A 13,479-nucleotide genomic window follows, 5' to 3' on the forward strand; every position below is an offset into this window, starting at 1 on the left:
TTATAATGTTAGTTTTGTTGAAAAATTTAACAAATTAATTTCAAGCAAGCATATAATTTAAGTCAAGTCACCAGTTTAAACCGTAACCTGCATTGCTTAAGTTCAGCCTTGAAATAGGTTTGCTAACTTTTAACTAAACGTTTAACAACATTAACTTTAAAATTACTAACAACTATCAAAAACCGGATTTTGAGTATTGTTTAATTTTCTATTTGTTTATAATCTATTTTCTTCATTAAAGTATACAATTTCGTTGCGAATCTTCCTGAGTCAAGCACAGAAAAAAACAAGAGCGTGGCATCGGAGAAAACGTGCGGGTGAAGTGACAGTTCACGATGTAAAAAAAACATAATAAAATAAAGAAAAGATAAAAGTTTCACTGCTACCTTGTGCCTTTACGGCACACATATGTTTTTTTAAATGTAAGTAATCTTTACTGCATCACAAGTAGTAATTAAGACTGCAATTTAAAACTGATTCTTAAACTTTTTTAATTACATCGTATTTATCCAGCTAACAAAGAAACTTCAAATTGTACTTGATTTTCGAAAGAGAAATGGAATCTGTTTTCTTTAGGGCAGATCGAGTATGGAACAGATAGACATTGTCCATATAATGATTTTATCCCCCAAATAGGATTTTTAGAAACATTAATTAATCCATTATAGTATACAGCAGTGGTGTCCAACCATTTTCTGTCCGAGGTTCGCATCTCATACTAAAGTCATTCTCGCAGACCAGAACGCATAAAAAATTTCAAAATAGTTCATTATTCTCTAAGGTATCATTACATCTGGGAAAATCTGGAAAAGGAAAAAGAATTATAAACTAATAATTGTTGTCATCATTACTTGTTGCTTATTTTATTAAATGTATGTTTTTCAGTAAATAGTTTCCGAAAATTTGGCTCCAAATTGGCGACTGTCACAAATCGTGCTTTTCTATTTGTGACATTAAAAAGTTAAAGGGGCCACACAGATAAGCTTTGTGGGCGTGATGTGGCCGCGGGCCGTAGTTTGGGCACCACAGCTATAGACCAAGGGTATTCAAGCTTTTGCATTTTAGGTACCCTTTTAGTTTACCGTTTTATTGAAGGAACCTTTAAGTCAGGGCTTTCCAAACTGTGGTTCGCTGATCCTTTGGAGTTCCATCAATCCTTTGTTGGGTTCCGTGGCTAACTTTGAAAAAAAAAGGTAAATGTTATCGAAATAATGCTTGAATGAAACAAAGGGTACTTGTGAAATCCCTGTCAAAGTTCTAGGGAACACAAGGATTCCGTGGAACCCAGGTCGAAGACCTCTGCTATAGAGCATAAGAATTGCAAATTAGAAAAACGAATGTAAAAATTTTTTGTGTGTGTGTGCATTTGCTTGTTTGCTGTCGCTCTTGAAAATCTTTGCCTTTTTCCTATCGATTCACAGCCGAACGTGATGTCAAGCAGCTGTACCCTCCATCCGAGCATGGAAATTTACGGAAATTCTCCAGGAACAATCTATCCTCACGTTTCATGGTATTTACTCCTGGCACACATTTCACGCTCCGCCGGACGAACACCGCCATAAAACATCCCGCCACGCAGCCATCGATATTTTTCTTTTCTTCTTACGTCTAAATCATTCAGCAATGGAGACTCGATGTCAGGAGATCTTAAAAGCGCGGGACGTAATTACAATAATCGAGCGAAAGTTTCCTCTCGAAAAGTGATTTGTAAATGACGATTCGCCCGGCTCTGCTGAAGTGGTTGTTTGCTGCGGGGCTCTCATACTCCATTATGAGAGGCTTTCAGCTTTTTAAACGGTTGGGTCAAAGCAGAGGTGAAGGATTGCTGGCATGGGGACCAGGTCCTTATCAAATTATGACCGATATTAAAACTACCAAGTAAATCTTATATGGATGTGGTAAAGGTCACAGGCGTGTCTTCGACAGACAGCAAATAAATTGGAAACTATCATTGACGTTTTCTACTAACCGATATGCAAGCATTAAGTCAGCTAAAAGATGCACAGGAATAAATTTAAAACAGCATCTTTGCGTCTGTAGTAAGTGCTGATTTTTAGTATAAGAATATTTGAAAGGTACAGTCGTATTAATTAGGTAGAGGTGATGGATTCCTGAAACAGGCACCAGGTTCTCATCAAGTTGTGGTCAGGTATTAAAGCTACCGAGCAAGTAGAAGGACATCTATGCATGTGGTAAGAGTCATAGACGTGTCTTCGATGGACAATAGTTAGATCGGAAATTGTCACTGACCAATAAATCTTAAACAATGAATTAACTGAGGGGACAGTATCCTTGGGCCTGTACTAAGTGTAATTTGACTTGTTGTATTAAAATATTTGATAACCTTTAGTAATTTAATTGGGCAGTGTTTAAGGATTACTGGCATGAAGTCCTCGTCAAATAAGGGCCGGATGTTATAACTTTCAACCAAGTCGAGCACGTCTCATATGCAAGTGGTAAGAATTATAGGCATGTCTTCGTTCGACAACAGTAAAATCGGGAACTGTCGCTGACTACGAAATCTTATTAAGAAAAGAGAGAACTGAAAGGATACTATATTTGTAATTGAAGACAAAGTAAAAAACGCTTTAAGTGCCAAAAAAAAATTTTTTTTTTCGTCAAAATGCCAAGCATTTTACTGTGGTAAACGTTTTATGTACCTATCCCCCCCCCCCCTAAAAGTAGTTAAAATAACGTTGTTAGGGTCCGCCAGTGGAGCAAGTGTTAGTGCCCGTGCGGTGGAGAACGCAGTACGTGCCATTAAAGATTTTTGAATGTCAATATCTTGGTTAACCCTAGTCCTTATGAAAAAAATGGAAAACGCAGTAAGTGCCATAATCCGCCTGGAATCCTATTTTTGATGCCACGTAAAATTTATTTGGCACTTACTGCGCTTTCCAATTTTAGTCTTCAATTTGTATCATCAGAACCTTTGAGAACGCTCAGCAGCATAATTGGGACGTAAATCGCTGATATGGGGTCGAGGTCCTCATAAAACTATGGCCGGATGTTAAAACTACCAAACAGGTCAGATGTCTTGTATGCATGTGGTAAGGGTCATAAGCGTGTGAGCAGTAAAATCGAAAACTATCAATGACTATAGATCTTTTTAAGCAATGAGCTAATTTAGAGGACAGTATCATTGCATCTCTAAGAAGTGTTAATTTGTAGAAATAAAATGTTTGAGAAGGTAGAGCTGTGTAAATTGGGCAGAGGAAAAGGATTGTTGGCGTGGAGACCAAGTCCTCATCAAATTACGGTCGGATACTAAAGCTGTCGAGCAGGGCCCGATTAAGATATCAAGGGGCCCTAGGCCAAATACTTTTTTGGATCCCTCTTGCATTCAAACTTTACTATTTTAGTAACAGACTAAAGTAGTTTTAGCCATTTTGGGGCCTATAAATAGCGGGTACCCTAGGCCACGGTAGTTGGCCTATTCAGTAATCAGGCCCTGCTGTCAACCAAGTCGCACGTCTTCTATGCATGTGGTAAAAGTCATAGGCGTCTATGAAAGACGGCAATTATCGGAAATAATTGTCCCTCACTTATAAATCTTCATAAGCAATGAGCTACCTGAGAAGACAGTATCATTGTGTCCGTATAGGAAGTGTAAATTTGCAGAACAAGAATAGAATACTGGCACAGAGTTCTCCACAAGTAATGTCGGGCATTATATTTAAGCAAGTCGGACGTCTTATGTGCAAGTGGTAAAAGTCATAGGCTTGTCTTTGATGGATAACAGTTAATCGCAAATCTTTCACTTACTAAAAAGCCTTCTTGAGCAATGAGCTAACTGAGAGGACAAGGACAGTATAATTGTGCCTGTACCAAGTGTTAATATATAGTGTTAGAATATTTGGGGACGCATAGTAATTTAACTGCGAGCTACCAGTTTCTAAGTAAGTCATTTTCCCAAGCAGTGAGTCGATTGAGATGAGGGGACAGAAAGATTATGTCTTTAAGGGGCATTAATGTGAGGTATTCAAACTGTTGAGAAGAGTTGAGCCCTGAACTATCCTTTGCCAAACAAGTAGTCTTTACAAGTACTGACCCATCCGAGAGAACAGTATTACTGCATGCTCACATGCATGTGAAGTGTTAGTTTATAGTGTCATGAACAGTGACAACACAAGAGTTTTCTCTCTGGATGGGAGGCGAGGAAGCAAAATATCCATGCATAGTCCCATGCTGGGTTCGGCAATATTGCCTATTTTCTTTCATTTACAAAATAAATTAATCGGTGTGTGTTTTGGCGCAATGAATGAGTGTAGAAATTAAATATTCTTACAGTAATTAATAGTCAGTATGCGTTTTTTATTGCATAGAAAAGTGATAAAAATTACAAATACAATCTGGCATTGGTAAAAAAGAAAAAGGGGGAAAAATAAGACCTCCATTTAACTACGATCCCTACCTCCTCCCCTCCGACTAATTTAAAATAAAATTCTGATTAAAATTCAAAGCAGAAGGTACACAATATCCATAATGTGATGATGTAACTTCATAAGAGGAACGCCTCCTTTTTTTGAGATTCTGTGAATTATACCTTCAGAACAGAGAACAGTTTTGAACAGCCTCAAAAAAAGCTTTTGGCGAAACAAACTCATTAATCATCATCTGTCTCACTGAAAAATAACGATGTCCGTCTTACAACTGCCAGTCTAAGTTTCACAACTGTTTGCACCAACAAACAGTTCCGCCACCCTTATAAACCACGCCAATTGAGTCTTCGCATACAAGTGCTTTCTTTCCGCGTAGGAAAGCAGATCCATCAAGTTGACAAAAGAATCGGTAATGAAAATTAGACCATTCTTAACAGAATTAAACGGGGCGTTCTGACCCACCAGATAACTGAAGATGGAGCGGTCTTGGCTCACACACGTCATTGTTTGAGAAAAATGGGCGGTATAAGACATGTGACAGGATCTGGGCCACCCTCAGGTTGGGATCAGAATTGACAGCAAAGACGTCAAGTATGTGTCATGGAAGAAAAAAAGATGCGATACTCCTTGTAATTAAGCTCGATACGAATTTCACGAAGTTAATCTTCGTATTGGTCGTCTTCTACGACCAGTTGATTCATTCTCTGTCAAGTGTGGGTGTAGGGGGTCAAGGGGTTTGAAGAGACCAAAGTTAGCATAAAAGTGCGCTTCGGGAACTTCAGTTTCAAGAATTTACCCGGAGAAACAGACACCCAAGTTTTCCCATATAACTAGAAGTATACGCAGGGGTACCCCGATCTAAAATTTTTGGCACGGTGGAACTCTTCAATTTGCTGAATGGAACCCCACATTTTGCCGAATGATAAAATGCAGGTGTGCACACATCTAATGAAAAAGGACATTCGGGCAATATTTTATAAATTTCTGGAGATGCCAGTGACCTCCTATCGGAGTGCCTTAAGTACCCCAGAACTCCAGAGACTTTATTTGTGGGGCGATTATATTACACTCATGACTCTCTTCCTATTTTTGTGGCTATATTTTTATAACAACTCACTTCAAAATCAATATCTGGATACTCTATAACCACTAACTAACTGCAGTTCGAACTTTTTTTTTTCATTCTCATTCACTATCTGGCAAATACAAGCCTCATAAAGTTAAGAAAGCAAAGATTATAAATTATGAGGGTCAGTCAATAAATAACGAGGCAGAGGCTGCAAAACAGACTTTATTCGACATTCTTCAAAAATGTTGACTGAAATTGTTTAAACACTTATCCTACTAGGAAATTATTCCCATAATTCCGTGTTCATAAATGTCCTTTGGCTGCTGGTCAATTCTGCGCGAACACCTTTACTTCATCGTCCGAATGAAATCGTTGTCCCCGAATTTCCTTCTTGAGTTCCCCAAAGATGTGGGATCATTTGGGGATAGATCTGGACTATAAGGGGATCTGGACAAAACATTCAAGACTTCTTTCTTAAATTTCTGCAGAAGTTTCTCAGTTGCATTGTCTGTCTGTGGCCTAGCAATATCGTGCAACAGGATAACAGCACGTGAAAGTTTACCGGAACCACACACAGCCAATGCAAAAAAATAAGGAACTTTTGCAAAAAATTTTAAGTGGGTAATCTTGAACCACCTCTCCTTTAGTCCAGATCTATCCCCATATGGTCCCACATCTTTGGGAAAGTCAAGAGGGCACCTTGGGGACAACGATTTCATTCAGAAGATGAAGTAAAGGAGTGCGCGCGTAATTGGTTCCAGTAGCAGCCAAAGGACATTTATGAGCACGGATTTGTGAGACTAATTTCCAAATGGGATAAGTGTTTAAGCAATTTCAGTCAAATGTTTTGAAAAATTTCGAATAAAGTCTGTTTTATAGCCTTTGCTTCGTTATTTATTGACTGAGCCTAATATATACCCTTAGAGAACGGAACACTGTTTGAGACCAATGCAAGCATAAGCAATTTTTGATCTATTTAATTGATACAATACAAGCAGTGTGAAGATAATAAGTTTATACTTAAATAAGTATTTGTAGTTAACCATAAAAATCATTTAATCATGTAAGTTATAGAATCGTATGGTAATCTTGCAATAATAGCTAGCTATCAATGTCTTCCATCTGGAACCGGATGAAAACTTAAGACAGAGAGGGAAAAAAATTAAAAAGTAAGTTCACTTTTAGTTTTCAGAAAGATAAATGTTTGACCTTTAGACAAGTATTTGTAAACAGAACTAAATCCAAACTTCAAATTTGGAGAGAGCGGATCAATAAATAATAACAATAAATTTACCTCTCATCAAGAAAAGTACTGATTATTTTTGAAACTAAATGAAAATTTTGATTTTCAGAACGAAGTGTAAATTTTGTTAGTTCTATTCTATAAAATCCAGTTATCCAAAAATGATATTTACTACCATGACCCTGATTAACAAGGATGTTGCTTTGCTTATACTCATTTGAAACACTTCTTCAGAAATTAAAACTCAAATCCTTATCTTGCAGAAATTTTTGAAATTGAATAAAGGTAATTAGAAAAAGGTTTTAAAACTGAAGGACATTTACTCTCAATTACTTATGTTTGAATGCTGCGGGTATTAAGTTCCAACTGCATCGGAGAACAGAAAGTTCAAATTATATATGTTTTAAAAAAACTACGATTAACTATTCAATTTTCAGCTTGTTGAAATATTTTAATCAAAGTATCGCTAAATCCATTCTCGAACTTAATGAATTTGTTATGTTAGCAAAAAATAGTTCATTTCAACAACTTTCTTTTTTACTTCATTTTAAACGCAAATAATACACCAAAAATAAAAAAGAGCAAAATTCAATTTTTCAAATCGAAATAATTTTTAAAATAAATAATTTCAGCAACTATTTTTGGAGTTTTTTTTTTAAATTTAAATACTGCCAGTTGCGAACAGTAACGAAATGGTAATTTCAAATTGAGAAAAAGAAAACAATTTTATTAAAGAATGCCAAAATGGACTTCCGGATCACACACGGAGTTACGACTTCTAAAATACCAATCGCTTGGTTTGTAAAATGAATTAGAGTTTGGACTTTTATGGTCCATAGAACGGGCGAATCGAATGCGATGAACAATTCCACCGGGCGAAAGGATTGAGAATAACTGCCGGGACAAAAATAACATTTTTACACGATAGTAAATAATGAGAAAAATTGTCCGCCATAAATGGAAAGTAATAGCCGCTTTATCACCTCTCGACTGAAGAAGCTGCAACGGAAAGAAATAAACAAGGAAATGGTTTTTGGGCTTGGCGGCTTTTTAGGTATTTAAATGCCTTTCGTAACGTGTGATTACTTTTATGTTTCAAGCCGATGTTATTACCTTTTTATGTAGCGCGTAATTTTTAGTTCACGAAATATTTAATTACATCCGTTTTCAACCGTGGAACACACCCTAATGAAGTTGCCCGATCCTCTATGTAAATCCGCGCTCTTTGTTGGCTGGTGGGGAATCTTGAGGGAACGTGCAAAAGCGTGCCAATGCAAGAGTTCAATTGCCAATACAAGAAGAATTTGGAAATGGTAAGGACTCGACGGGGATATATTGCTGCATGCAGAGCCTTAGTCACTCATAGAGTGAGTGGAATATACTGATCCCGTCTGAAGAGCCTTCGGACCAATGGACATACTTGTCCCATAAGTTAAAATTTATTTTTTAAATTATGAATACAAATAATTTAGAAATCATACGTTTTTCATATTATTAAGACTGCGGACAGGGGCGCCCCTCAACTTAAAATTTTGGGAGGGCGGAAATTCTCAATTTCTCGAATGGAATTCCAAATTTCGCCGAATGATGATAATTTTTCCAAATATATCTCCAAATTTCGCGGAATCGTCAGACAAAATCCGCCAAATAAGGAAATTTTTGGAAGGTCACAGCGATCTACTTCCAAAAATTTCCATGACCTTAAAGGGCGCACCTGGCTGAAGAATCAGAGTCGAGTCGTGGAGTCGGAGTTGGACTATTGTTGGAGTAAAAGAGTTGAAAGCCGAAGACTTTAAGGAGTCATCCATTAAGTAGTATTTCCAAGAGTCGGAATGAGCCTTTTTCCGACAGAGTCTGCAACTCAACCAGTGCTGCGGAGTCGGAGTTGTAAAAGAGGGGTACTTTAAGGTAAAAGAGTCGAAGTCGAAAGCTCTAAACTTTCCGGAGTCGGAAGTCGAAGACTTTAGGAAGTCGATCCTTAAGTAGTAATTCCAAGAGTCGGAGTGTCATTTTTCCTCAAAGTCTGCAATTCTACCAACCTGAGCTACGGAGTCGAACCGATATCTGATTTTGAGCGAAAGGAGTCGGAACTGAGTTCTCTTAAAATTCTGGATTCGGTAATTTTCCTTCTGACTCCGCAAACCTTATTATAATATCAGAATCCTAACATTTATAAAAGAAAAAATAAATAACTTGTAGTATAAAAGAAATGCTATTATTTATTTCTATTCCTTTAAAAAGAAAAAAAAATCTTGCAAATGAAATACATCTGCATTCATAATGCCATATGTTTCTACTTTTATTCAAGATTGCTTTTTAATTGAACAATCAATGTTGGTAATGTGATTAATTATTCAAATATTTACGAGTTGAATAACAAATTAATCAAATTTTGAATTTTGTAAAGTAGTTGTAGCCTAACATCTCTTGTGGACCATATAGACACAAATGTTCCGTTTATACAAAATCTACTGAACTAATTTTCACAAAATTTGACACATTATTTATTTTGCCTCTAAAGTTTCATTTATGAAAAAAAAAATCCTCACTCTACCATCGAGATCATCCTCAAAGGGTTAACGTATTAAGTCATCAGGACCAAATTTCGACAACTAATAAATAAATACGATAAATTTATCCCTGTTCTGCAAATTTTAGGTTGATCGCACAATAAACCGTTTTCACTACAGATTAGTACGCGAAATGTTATACAACGTTCAAGGATACCCCCCCCCCTGCCAATCCCTCAAGAACAATGGCATCCCCTCCCCCACTCCAAATACCAAAGACCCCCTAAAAGCAAAAGCCCCCCCCCCCCCTCGTCTTTACAAACCAAAAAGTAAGCAATTTCGCTGGGTTGACTATTCAGTCAGCTGTTTTCAGGCAGAAAAGTACGTAATTTAAGGCTGGGTGATCATTCAGTGGGTTGTTTTCACAGACAATACAGCAATTAAAGTTGAACAGGATGATCATTTTCGCAGACAGAAAGGTACACAATTTAAGACGGGATGATATCATTCAATGAGTTGTTTTCACGTTCAGAAAAGTAAACAATTTAAGACGGGATGATCACTCTGAGTTGTTTTCACAGACAGAAAAGTAAACAATTTAAGACGGGATGATCACTCAGTGAGTTGTTTTCACAGGCAGAAAAGTAAGCAGAATAGAATAGGATTGTTATTTAATGAGCAGTTTTTTTTTCCGCACAGGAAAATGAGCAAAACAAAACGAGTTGATTCTCAGTACGTACAGAAATTTGTGCAGTGCAAATTTCGTAAAGATTAAATTGACGTTTTTCTGCAAGAATCATTGAAATCATTGGAAATTTGTTTAGATAAATAAATGAATTCGTTCTCTTTTGTTTTAAACGTCGGTGTAAGGGAGCATTCATCACAAATTCCTTCTTGAATTCCAAATTAAATTCAAAGAAAAAAATCAACTGCAAAGGTATTTTCTTATACAGTTCAAAAAAAATCACGTCAAAAATAAATTTTAAAATATAATCATAATTATTTTTAAACAAAAATGAATCAAATTACTTTAGACAAGCCCTTTATAAAAATGATGAATGTGAACTCATTAAAAATTCAATCTTCTTAGAACTACCTTCAGTCTACTTATAAAATACACTTTTGGATTCTGATTCTTTAAAAATTTATCCGTGATGTAAACAAGCTTTTCCGATAAACACTTAGTTGCTGGAAGTGATCGGGGTGAACTTTCCCGCCATTCCACCCTATAATTTGGCAGTACCTATCTCCGACCCTTTTAACCTTGTGACCGATGTGTGAGGTCTTTAGTAAAGAAGATACCTTTTTTAAACTTCACAAAAAAGCCGGAGCTTTCATCTTACCTTTATCATACTTTCTATCTCGACCGTAATATTTTATTATTTTTTTCACTTGCATGCTAGATCCATAAAAGCAGTTTTATTGTAATTTTATTTTTGGCAACACCGAATGGATAGGTATGGCTTGAACCGTCAAATTTTAAAAGAAGTAAAGTGCGAATAAGCTATCCGTAAAAGAAAATTTTTCCAGACAGGAAATTTGTCTTTGTTTGTGAGTGTATATGTGTGGGTTTTTTTTTTTTTTTTTTTTTTTTTTTTTTTTTTTTTTTTACCCACCAACTTATGAAAACAGGTTGGAACAGTTTATGTTAAGTGCTGATGGTTACGGCCGGATACAAGGGGGAAAGTCAGGAGGTCATAAGCCCCTTCACCATCAAACCGTTGACAATATTCCCCATCCATCATTGTTGTCCATGATTATCCTCATATAAAAATAGCCAATGATCGTGTAACGAGCCCGACATAATCAACAATAAAACTCGCGCCACGGCATGATAATTTGACAATATGTTTTGGTAATGCTTAACATGCAGGGAAATGCTTTGTTTTGACAGGGCTGAACTGAATCCGGTATTGTATTGTATTCGCGAAAAAAATTTCACTCAAAACTCGACCTTAATTTCCATTTTACTCAGCCCTGAATGAATATTGAGGTTTTTTTTTTTTTTCGATTCGACCACACGCGGATAAGTGCCTAAGAACGAAGAGACACGCGAAATATCCATAATGACGCTATTCCCGAGTTAATTACAAGGAATTTTCTCGTGACGTCTGTATGTACGTATGTATGTCGCATAACTCAAGAACGGTAAGTCTTAGAAAGTTGAAATTTTGGTACGCAGACTCCTAGTGAGGTCTAGTTGTGCACCTCCCCTTTTGGTTACATTCGGGTGTTTCTAAAGGGGTTTTTTGCCCCTTTTGGGGGGGGGGAATCATTGTTAATTTCGATGTAAACTCAAATGGTGTTATAATTTGGCGGACACTTGGCGATATTTCACTAGTCTTTTGGTCGCCAAATTTGGTGACAAATTTGGCGGGTTTTTTAAATCTGTTTCAATTTGGCCATTGATGGTGATATTTTGAGAGTAAACTATTGAATCACATTAAAATTGCCAATAATGAGGAAATGACATTAAATTGGAGTAAAAGGAAGTCATGTGATGCACACATCAGCTCGTTTATAGGTAACTTTAAGAGTAAAAAAAACTATCGTTTGAAGAAGTTATAACCAGCAGCCCTTTTTGAGTACCACGGCAAACATTGAATTTGAAAAACGCGATTTTTCCCATTCGTTAGTTTAGCATGGTGCCAACGAAGTGCAGACTTAGACATCTGATGGGTAATCGGATATGATTTCTTTCACCTGACTGATTGAAAACGACATCAAAAGAAGTTCGTCCGGAACGAGAATTATCCTGAATTCCCCCGCGTATCCTTCTCTTTACAGAAAATAGAATTTAATTAAAGCGCTCATTATAGTTATAACACTATTACAATTTTACTATCAATAGAAAAATACATATCACAATTTATTATTTTTTTTTTTTAATAAAATCGGATCGAAAGAGTAATGGGATCGTTTCCAAAATTTTAAAAGTATTTTTTTCTGAAAGAACATGCTTAAAAACATAGTATCTAGTATCTAGTTATTTTTTTAATAATTTGTTTGAGTTTAATATTTAAAAAAAAACTTAAATCGGTGATCTTTCATTGTTTACATTTCTTGCCGATGACATCACAAATGATGAAATGCCATTCTGTTTTGCCATTCACAGAGCAAAATATTTAATTCGCATCTTTACTCTCGTGTATTGGCAACGATATGGTTGATAGCAAGCATAGAGTGCAATTTTAATTCTCTTCTTGATTATCATAACGTGGAAACGCGGCACAAAATGCGCCAAAGAGCATCATTTGTGACGTCATCAAGACCACGCCTTGTTTGAAAATCGCACAGTTAAAAAAATTAATTAAAAAATAACTGTTGGAAAAATGAGGAATTTTCTATGTCCATGTTATTATTATACTATTTTTTTTTTTTTTTGCTTATTCTATCAATTTCAGTGACTAAAAATACTACTTTTGACTAAAGGAAACAACCCCATTTTAAATCGTATGTCACGCTTAAGGGGGTCCGGGACACATTTTGAAATTTTTTTTATTATGTACTTTAGAGTTTTGAAATTTTTTGAACTGATTCATCATTTATTTAATAAGCAAAATCATAACATAAATATGAAAAAAAATTATTTTTTTATTTAAATTTAATTAGTTTTTTTCAAAAAAAATGGGGTTGCTTTAAATTGCTATAACTCAAAATATTGTTGGTCAATTTTCAATTTTTTTTCAAAAAAGTATGCACAAATATCTAAGCTTTAATTTTTATTCGGCGATTTTAAAAATATTGATTCAATAAAAAATAAAAAATATTTGAAGAAAAATTTCGAAAAATTCGAAGATACTTTTTTTTAAAAAAATCATAATTTTTGCAGTAAACATTTTTTTTAAATTCGCCGAATAAAAATTAAAGTAAATTGCTTGAAAAAGATATGCTCCAAGTTTCATTACTTTATCTCTATCGGTTCCTGACTTATAAGAGTTTGAATGCAAGAAATCGGGAAAAATTGCATCATGGAGAAAAACGCGTTTAAAGTTTTAAAGTTATGTACACATTCGTTAGATGCATGCAACAAAAATAACTATAACTTTCGTTCTATTTAAGGTAGAAACAAGATTCAAACGTCCTCTTAAGCAGAAAAAACGGAGCAATTTTTCAAATTATAAAAAAAAAATTGCAAAATTTGAGGATTTTTGTGTCCCGGACCCCCTTAAGTGAAAAGAGGACTCATGGGTATAATAGCACCGACATACGTAACGTGTGAAAAGATGTTTTCGAATTCATAAGTCTCCTAACATGCCTAGAAACATTTTGCTC

At 35.6% G+C, this 13,479-nt stretch overlaps 1 long non-coding RNA gene across 1 annotated transcript in view; it reads right to left on the reverse strand.

Moving 5' to 3' along the window:
* Nucleotides 1-691: 691 nt before the first annotated feature.
* Nucleotides 692-13,479, reverse strand: part of LOC129227713 (uncharacterized) — a 38,624-nt gene continuing 25,836 nt past the window's right edge. The window contains exon 3 of the long non-coding RNA XR_008580870.1: nucleotides 692-803. This is a non-coding gene — a long non-coding RNA (uncharacterized LOC129227713). The remainder of the gene's footprint in view (nucleotides 804-13,479) is intronic.

Source organism: Uloborus diversus, chromosome 8 (genome assembly GCF_026930045.1).
Source record: "Uloborus diversus isolate 005 chromosome 8, Udiv.v.3.1, whole genome shotgun sequence".
Lineage (NCBI taxonomy): Eukaryota > Metazoa > Arthropoda > Arachnida > Araneae > Uloboridae > Uloborus > Uloborus diversus.